At 42.5% G+C, this 8,498-nt stretch overlaps 1 long non-coding RNA gene across 1 annotated transcript; it reads right to left on the bottom strand.

Annotated features, from left to right (window-relative positions):
* Positions 1-1,129: 1,129 nt before the first annotated feature.
* Positions 1,130-8,325, bottom strand: LOC307202785. Its single transcript, XR_013832999.1, has 2 exons — positions 5,894-8,325; positions 1,130-5,521 (listed from the first exon to the last, which is right to left on the bottom strand). It is a non-coding gene; the product is annotated as an uncharacterized lncRNA (long non-coding RNA).
* Positions 8,326-8,498: the final 173 nt, after the last annotated feature.

Here is an 8,498-nt window from a genome sequence, read left to right as displayed (position 1 = left end):
CACAGAGCAAGACTGAACAAATTAACTTCTTACTGCAAATAGCTTTTCCACACCTGAAGTAAAGGAAGTCTGAGGGTCACTGCTGAAAGAAGGTCTATAGCAGTGCATTAGCACTTGTTTGTTCATAATTCGCTTTTACCTTTAAAAGGAGATAGGCAGATGAAATTGAGGTCAGGATGGCTGGATTTTATTTAACATCAAATGGTTGGGTTCACAAATGTTCTAAAAATTTCACTCATGAAACGGTCCTGTTGTAGATGTAAGCTCATGAAGTATAGAAAATGCAGGAATTATAGGAGTTTCAAATGTACCTGACAGATTAGAAAGTTTCACCTTAGTTGGATGTCACAATTTCCCAGCTTACATGTTAAGAGTCTTTAGGCAATGCATGCGACTGAAGAAATGACCTCAAAGTGTTCCAAAGAAACATCGAAAGCAGACCTAAGGTTGTGACCTAATGCAATGAGTTGTTAAATAAGCAGTGGTATGGTTTGCGGTACAGAGGAGAGTGCACACTAATTTGGAATAAGTCCCACTGAGGTTGATGGGGCTTACTTCTGAGTAGACATCTTTGGTTCCACAATAGTACCAAGTAGTGTAGTCCCACAACACAAAACAGGAGCATGGGGACAGCAAGCTGCAGTGCATGTGCTGATGGAACAATCTCCTCTATGTTGGATTCCTTCCTTAATGTGGAGATAACAGATCTCCACTGGGATATCAGGTGGGCATAGTTGATCCAAAATGGCCTCACGGGCCAAATTCAGAGGTCTGGTGAGCCTAATCAAGCACACATGGTCTGTTGTGACTGGGCAAACGGTAGATTTCTGTGTTGTTAGCCAGTTGTCCAATGTCCCACATTAACTGAGCAAGTGCTCAAGCAATTGCCCTAGACTCTTCTGCATTGTATCCTCCTGACCCCCACAAAGCCAATTTAGGGGGGGGGAGTAGTGGTAGCAGAAGTCCTTGTGTGGGTTTCTGTTTGTGGGGCCAAATAAACCTGCTTGGGGATTTCAGGGGTTCCTTCTTCGACAGGGGTTCTTCAGAAAATGTTCCATATCTGAAAGTTTGAACCCTGAAAAGGAACCTACCATGCCTTTGCTGAGCATCATCACATTTTTACCAATAATTCCTGGAAAGTATATTTTTATTCTCAGATGTTCACATAATGTGTGTTACAACAAGGGGCAGATGCATTAGAAGGCATGTGACAACAATATATAAGAACAATGTTCCATTTACGTGAAATCAACTTGGATAAATAGTAAGGATTTCTAAATATGGGTAGATGTCATTGTGTTCTAGTTAGATGATACTGTTTACAATGAAGCAATGTGCAACAATAATTAGAGAAAATGATGATTAAGGAATAGTTTCATCCCAAATGACAACATAGCTTCGGGAGTTGTTAAATGGCTCTGTCCTTATTCTTTTTTGTCTTTGTGACTGTGCATAAAAGCAGCAATACGGACATGTGAATAAGTCAGCTTAGCCCACATAATAACTTATTTAGAATATTCTCAGGTAGCAGGATGGAATATTTAGGAGTTAAATCAAACCCTTTCTCTGGCAACTCTGGCAGGTTATGTTCATCCACAGACATGAAACATTAGCGACAGCTGTGACTCTTTCATTCATAACATTTCAGAAATGGATTTATTCAACAAGAGGACATTACATTTTGCTGCCATGCACTCTAATAAGATAAGATATCAGTTAATATGGGAACAGCAGGAAATCAGATAAGGTGATCTTCGGGGACTGCCTGCTAAAATGAAACTGGCCATAAACTCTCACGGCTTGTATTGCATGAAAAAGTTATCTGCTTTACAGTCTCAATATTAAAAATATGATTCCCCACTCCCTTTCTGGAATTTACTCTTTTCATTACTGTGGCAAGGAATGCAAATAGCTTTGTGATTAATCCAACAAACTGGAAATTGTAGTCATTTTTGAATAAAAAGGATAGCTCACTTAACGTACTAAAAGATTCTCTGCAGAAGAGAGTAAGTAAATCTATTTTGTGGAAGCAGGTAAATAGCTTAGTGATGCTATGAGTAAAATTAGCCAACCATTATTTTCAGGGAAAGCATTTAAGTCTATATGCAAAAGCCCAATGAAAATAGTTTCAAAAATTAAAAAACCTGCCACTTCTTCTCCATAATATATCAGTTAAGGGAAATTTTCGGTATCAGAATCTTGTCCTAGAACCTATAGCTTATTTCATAATTTCCCCAAAGACATTCAAGTATAGAAACTGCATGGCTGATTGCTTTTGACGTGCCCAGATTTGGAGTAGGATCATTTCACTGCAGAGAGTCAGGAGGTTGTGAACTCCCCACTCAGAGGTTCTTATGCAGATGTTCGACGGCCATCTGTCATGGATGCTTTGGCTGAGATTCCTGCATTGTAGGGGGTTGGACTAAATCATCCTTGGGGTCCCTTCCAACTCTACAATTCTATGATTCTGTGGTCATACATTTAGAGCACATTTAAAGCACACATGAATCCTGAAAACTGCAGTTTACCCCTCACAGAGCTACAATTCGCAGCACCCTTAGCAGGCTACAGTTCCCTGGATCCTTTGTCAGGCATGTGTGCTTAAAATGTATGGTGTGCAATGCATCCTTCTATCATCACTATTTTATTCATGCATGCTGCTTTGTTACAGCACAGTCGTACCTTGGTTAACAAACGACTTGCAAGTCAAACGTTTTGGCTCCTGAATGCTGCAAACCTGGAAGTAAGTGTTCCGGTTTACAAACGTTCTTTTGGAACCCGAACGTCTGGCACGGCTTCCGATTGGCCACAGGAGCTTCCTGCAGCCAATCGGAAGCCACACCTTGATTTCTGAATGTTTTGGAAGTTGAACGGGTTCGGCTTCCAAGGTACCATTGTATACAAATCAGTGCTCCTGGCTCCCCACCTCCATACCCTGAGAGTACAATTTTAGCCATTTGCACAGTACATGAAAATGTAAGAGATTTCTGCTGCATTCCAGACCCCTCTGTGCTCAATACACAAAACAGGATTTGTATACACCAAGATTAAAGTGTTAAGCCAGGACATGGGAGACTCAGATTCGAAATCCCCACTCAGCCATGAAGCTCCCTGGGTGCCCTTGGACCACTCCCTGACTCAGTCTAAACTACATCACAGAATTGTGGTGAAGATAAAATGAGGACCACCTTAAGCTCCTAGAAGAAAAAGTGAGATGCAGGTAAAAAAAAAACCTAGTACCTGTACCCAGCTCTACTATTTATTTATTTTTTGTCTTACAATTATACATTACATTGTGTGTTGTTTCTTATTCTGAAGCATTAAATCCTAACCGACTGCAGTATGGTCTACAGGAAGAATAAGTAAAAAAATAGTAAAATGTATCATGTTCTCTTCCTATTTTCTGTCTTGTCTGATGTGTCTACAGTGTACACTATCATTTGTGTTTTGACCAGTGGCAACAGCATGTGTGTTTGCATACTCTGGACTAGGTGTTTAAATGGATGGTGTTTGGGAAATATCAAAATATGCCTACATGTACTGCCATGTATATTCAAAGGTAGTACAGGGAAAAAGTTCAACTCCTACTCTTTGATGCATTTTTGGGTTCTTCCCTCCCACTGCCTTCTGTTGCATGAATATATATTTTAAGAAATGTATATTTTTAAAAGTACAGTTAAAAAAACTTAAAATGGCTTATGTACCTCTAACAGTTTCACACAGCATTACAAACCACAGTAAAACCAAGTTTTGTTCTGAGCAGCTTGTAAAATCTAAATCTAAAATCTAGATCAAGGATTACTAAGGTAGCATCCATGTGCAAAATAGCACCCTTGAGGTCTTCTCCCAGTGCTCACAAGGCAAACCATGAGCTATAACCCAAAAACAAACCTTGGCTAGAGCTCATGTTTTGCCGATTGACAGAAACCAGTGTCTGGGGTTCAAACCAAGGCTTAGCTCCCAGCATCCTCTACAGGAGGCTGCAAGCTCACACTAAGTCATGGTTTGGATTAGCATTATGTACAAACTGGGCCTGTGTGCAATGGTGAAAGGAACATTAAAAAGAAAGAGAGGTAAAGTTGCAAACCAATGAAAATGGCTCTTGGCTGTGCCATTAGGTTTTGAGGCAGAAATCTAAGTTTAAATGTAGATGGAGCTGCCATGCAAAAACCCTACTCATTTCTCACAAACAACTGCAAATGCACCACATTTGAAAAGACACTTGTTATTTTAGAACATCATAGCCTTAGGAAAACACAATGGGCCTCCTGCATTTCAGAACACTGTAGCTCCATTGAGCAAATGCTGCAGCAGTTAGTGCCTGTTGCTTCTTCCTTTTTTAGTATTTTCATCTGGCAACCATACCCCGAGAAATCTGTTATCCTCTTTTGTTCACTTCAAAACATGTTATTTCCGGCAATACAGACAACATATTTTAAAACATTTAGGTACCACAAAAACATCTGTCAGCTTAAGAGTTCAAACAGAGGACTCCTCAGGAATGGCAGAGGCCTGCACTAACACCCAAGAGGGGAAGCATCTTGTAAACCTTTTATGAAGGCTCAGTCCCGCAGCGCCTGCAGCGCAGATACGGCTGGGAAGATATTTCTGTGGAGTGTTAGATAATCATGGCAAGAGGGGAAAGGGTATGAAAATGGCCATATGGGGTTCTTTTAGGCTTTATTTTACTTGCAGACTGCTTGTCATGATGAACCATGTTTTCCAAGCTTCCACAGTAGGCAAACAGGGATGAGAGCTGGTGGGCTACTGCAATTTAACATGCAGTCAAGTGGCAACTTAAGTTTGGAGATGAATGGTGCTTCCTTCACCATAACTGGTCCATTGAGACCAGTAGTAGTAACCAGTTGTTAGGGTCTGTACCAGGAAGAAGCAGTATCTTTCTGCGTGCACTTCTAGGTGCTTAACCTTACTAAAGGATGGAAGAAGAGAATGGGCTTATTCCACCATGTTTCTCCAAGAGCTTTTATGATGGACCCTTCATAATTACAACTTCCTGTCATCTGTCTCTGTAAAGGATGGAGAACCTGTGATTCTATAGATGTTGATGGACTCCAGTCTGCATTAGCCTCAGTTAGCATTGCCAATGGTGAGGGATGATGGGAAATGCAGACCAAGAACATCTGGAGAGCGTAAGGCATAACAGGATGATAGAAGGGAGCTTGGTGACAATGCAGACAATTTTTGGGCTTCAAAGAGCCTTGGTTTATGACCTGCCATCCCCAATATATTCTGGGAGAATGTGTTCATATGATAAGGAAGCTGTCTGTAATAGCCAATGGGTAGAACTGCAAAAGCTATTTTTCACAAGCTATGATAGTAATTGTTGAACTGGCCCTTGAGCTATGGAAGATAAAAGGCAGCAATGTATAAAAGATCAAGATAAATACCCACAAAAAGCTTTTAATAGCCCAATTAAAATCACAATGTTCTTCTTCTAGACCAGATCACTAACTAACTCCTTAACTCACACTCAAAAGGATTGGATGTTTACGGATCATTCCTTGGTCCTTAGAAGGGACGCGGGTGGCGCTCTGGGTTAAACCACAGAGCCTAGGACTTGCTGATCAGAAGGTCGGCAGTTCGAATCCCCACGACGGGATGAGCTTCCTTTGCTCGGTCCCAGCTCCTGCCAACCTAGCAGTTCAAAAGCACACCAAAGTGCAAGTAGATAAATAGGTACCGCTCTGGCAGGAAGGTAAACGGCGTTTCCGTGCGCTGCTCTGGTTCGCCAGAAGCGGCTTAGTCATGCTGGCCACATGACCCGGAAGCTGTACACCGGCTCCCTCGGCCAATAAAGCGAGATGAGCGCTGCAACCCCAGAGTCGGTCACAACTGGACCTAATGGTCAGGGGTCCCTTTACCTTTACCTTACCTTGGTCCTTAACCCCCAGTCCTCATCTCCAACCAAAATGAAGTCTAATAACATCCAAAAACAAAGTTAAATTGGGGTTTTTTTATTTGCTCACATTTATCTTTTGTAACACATTGCTTCTTCTCTTCATTCTGTTTTCTCCCTCTCATCTAGTTACTAGTGCTTCACCTCTGATGTCTAAACTGTGAGCTCTCTTCCCACCATGTTATACTTTAACACAAGTGGTGGGCAACCTCAGGCCCAGGGACCAAATTCAGCCCTCCAAGCCTCTCTTATCTAGCTTTTGGGACTCTCCCCAGCCATATACTCCTCTCAAGGCCACACGTCTCCTTTGTACCCTCCTTGAATGTTTCTGCCTGGCTGGGACATGTCCTTGAGCTCCAGCAATGCCTCTTACTTGTATGGATGGAGGATAAAGAGGTGTGTGTGTGTGTAGAAACTAGCATACTGTCGAAGGATAAAATTTATAATGATTGTTCGGCTCACTTTTGCCTCTTCCTAAGCCATCACTGGTGTGCAGATTCATGTAAGGCTAACCAGAAGTGAATGCAACCCTTCAGCTGAGAAGAATTCCCCACTCCTGCTGTAAAGGGAATTGCAACAGTAACAATAACCCTAATGCTGACATTAAGCAGGCAGTCACAACACTTCCCAATGCGACTCCCATTCATTTTTATAACTTACATACTGCTTAATGTAACATTTACCCCTCATTTCCCTCTATAGCTCATGCAGAAACCATTTTCTTGATCCTTGGACCCACTCTTGGTCTCATCCTCTCAATCTGTTGGAGCCTGTCCTTGCATGCAGGGGACCACCTGATCTCACTGAGGGTTTGAGACTCATCAACTACCCTCTCCTGGTTTAGCTGGCCAGTTGAAGCCTTTTCCCAGGGTGTGGTTGCTGTCACATGCTGACAGCTTCTATGAGCCACAGGTGAGAGCCGAGTGCAGGGTGGGGACCCAAGGTGGACAAACCACTCCAGAAGGAGCATGAGGTACTACCCTCCTCTAACAACCCCCTGGAAGGAGTATATCCCCCAAAATGCAATGGCTGAAGAGGCACAAACATAGATTTCATAATAAGTGGCAAATTAAACAACTGCCCAAGTATCTTTGATACTTGTGCATTTCCAGCAGGTGCAATTTTGTCACACCTCTGACTGGCAAATCTGCTTCATGAGGCACTGTGCAGATGCCAAGTTGTTTTTCCTGAGTTTTGTTTGATTTCCTGATGCTATTGGCTCCGCTGTAACGTCAGGGTAAATCACGCACCAGCAATCGCCATGGGATGTTTTCATGTTCAAGTAATCTGAAGCAGAGCAAAGTTGCTGTAGCAATTTTGCAAACTGTTTGGGCGTTTAATTATGAGCCAAACTAAATTCAGTCAGAGCTGAATCCATTCCTGGCTACCATAAACGGAAATGTTATGATCTCAGATCATATAATGCTGGGTTTGCCATTGAAATTAACTTTCTAGCTATAGAGGGGCTGAAAGGTTGAGCAAAACATGAAGTCATGACTGCCATCTCAGATGTCAATGGACATACTATCTGCCCAATTGGCAACACAACTTTTCTGCTATAAACTACCTCTTTGAAACACACTTGCTGATTGAGGCAACAAATCTCCAACAATGTAAACATTTAGAGCCCTTATTGATCAATATATATATATATATAGCCCATGCAGAAGTATTATCTATTGCAACCTTTGCAAATCTGACCACCTCCAAATGTTTTGGACCACAACTCCCATCAGCCTCTGCAAGTGCAGCCGGTGATGGGTGTTGTAATCCAGAACTGGTTGGCAATGGCTGATCTACTGAGTTCAGTGGGTACAACTCTCTAGTAACTGGGCAATAGGACTTACACACTAGCCCTTACTCTGCTACTTGGAAGTAACTCACTGAACTCAGTGACAGAAGGAGTTGTTGGAATGGCCAGTTAACCCTTTCCTCCACCTTTTCGGCCACAGTTAATCTCCTTTGTCCTCTGGAACACAGGCTTGGAAACCGGGCTTTGGGGGCCAGGCGGAAACATTCCTGCTATAGTACTAGCTGCAAAATGAGGCTTAAACAAATCTGCATTAAAAAGAAAAGAAAAAGAAAAACTTCCTTATTGGAATGGCAAATCCTAGTTTTCAAAGCACCCTGAAGCCAAGAAAGAGAACCAGCCAATTTGCTTCTTTCCTTTATCTCCTCTTAGTACAATAGTGGGGAAAAGAAAACATTCTCTCGACTTCAAAGAGCTTCTGCTGATTATTGCCAGACCGGTTATTAGGCTGCTTGAGGCTCCGCTCCCAATGAATACGCCTGGCTTTTCAAGCGGGTACAGAAACGCGCGCGCATTTCCCTCCTCCTCACCACAAGAGGAAATCTCTTTTTTTCTTTTCTTTTTCTATATAAAAAAAGAGGCCTTAATGAATCCCATATGAGGATATCCCTTTTCAAACCACCATGGCTTGGCCGCGCTCGCGATGCGCGCCGCGCAGCCCCTCAAGAGCAGAGGAGCAAAAGCATCGCCGCTTTAAGTGACTCAGGAAGTTAAACACGCGCATGCACAAGCACACTCACACGGGCCCTGCGCTCCAGAAGCGAAATTAGC

This window comes from Podarcis cretensis (assembly GCF_951804945.1).
Source record: "Podarcis cretensis genome assembly, chromosome: 1".
NCBI classification, from domain to species: Eukaryota; Metazoa; Chordata; class Lepidosauria; order Squamata; family Lacertidae; genus Podarcis; species Podarcis cretensis.
Note: the sequence above shows the minus strand (reverse complement) of the source record. Positions and strands in the feature narration are given on the sequence as shown.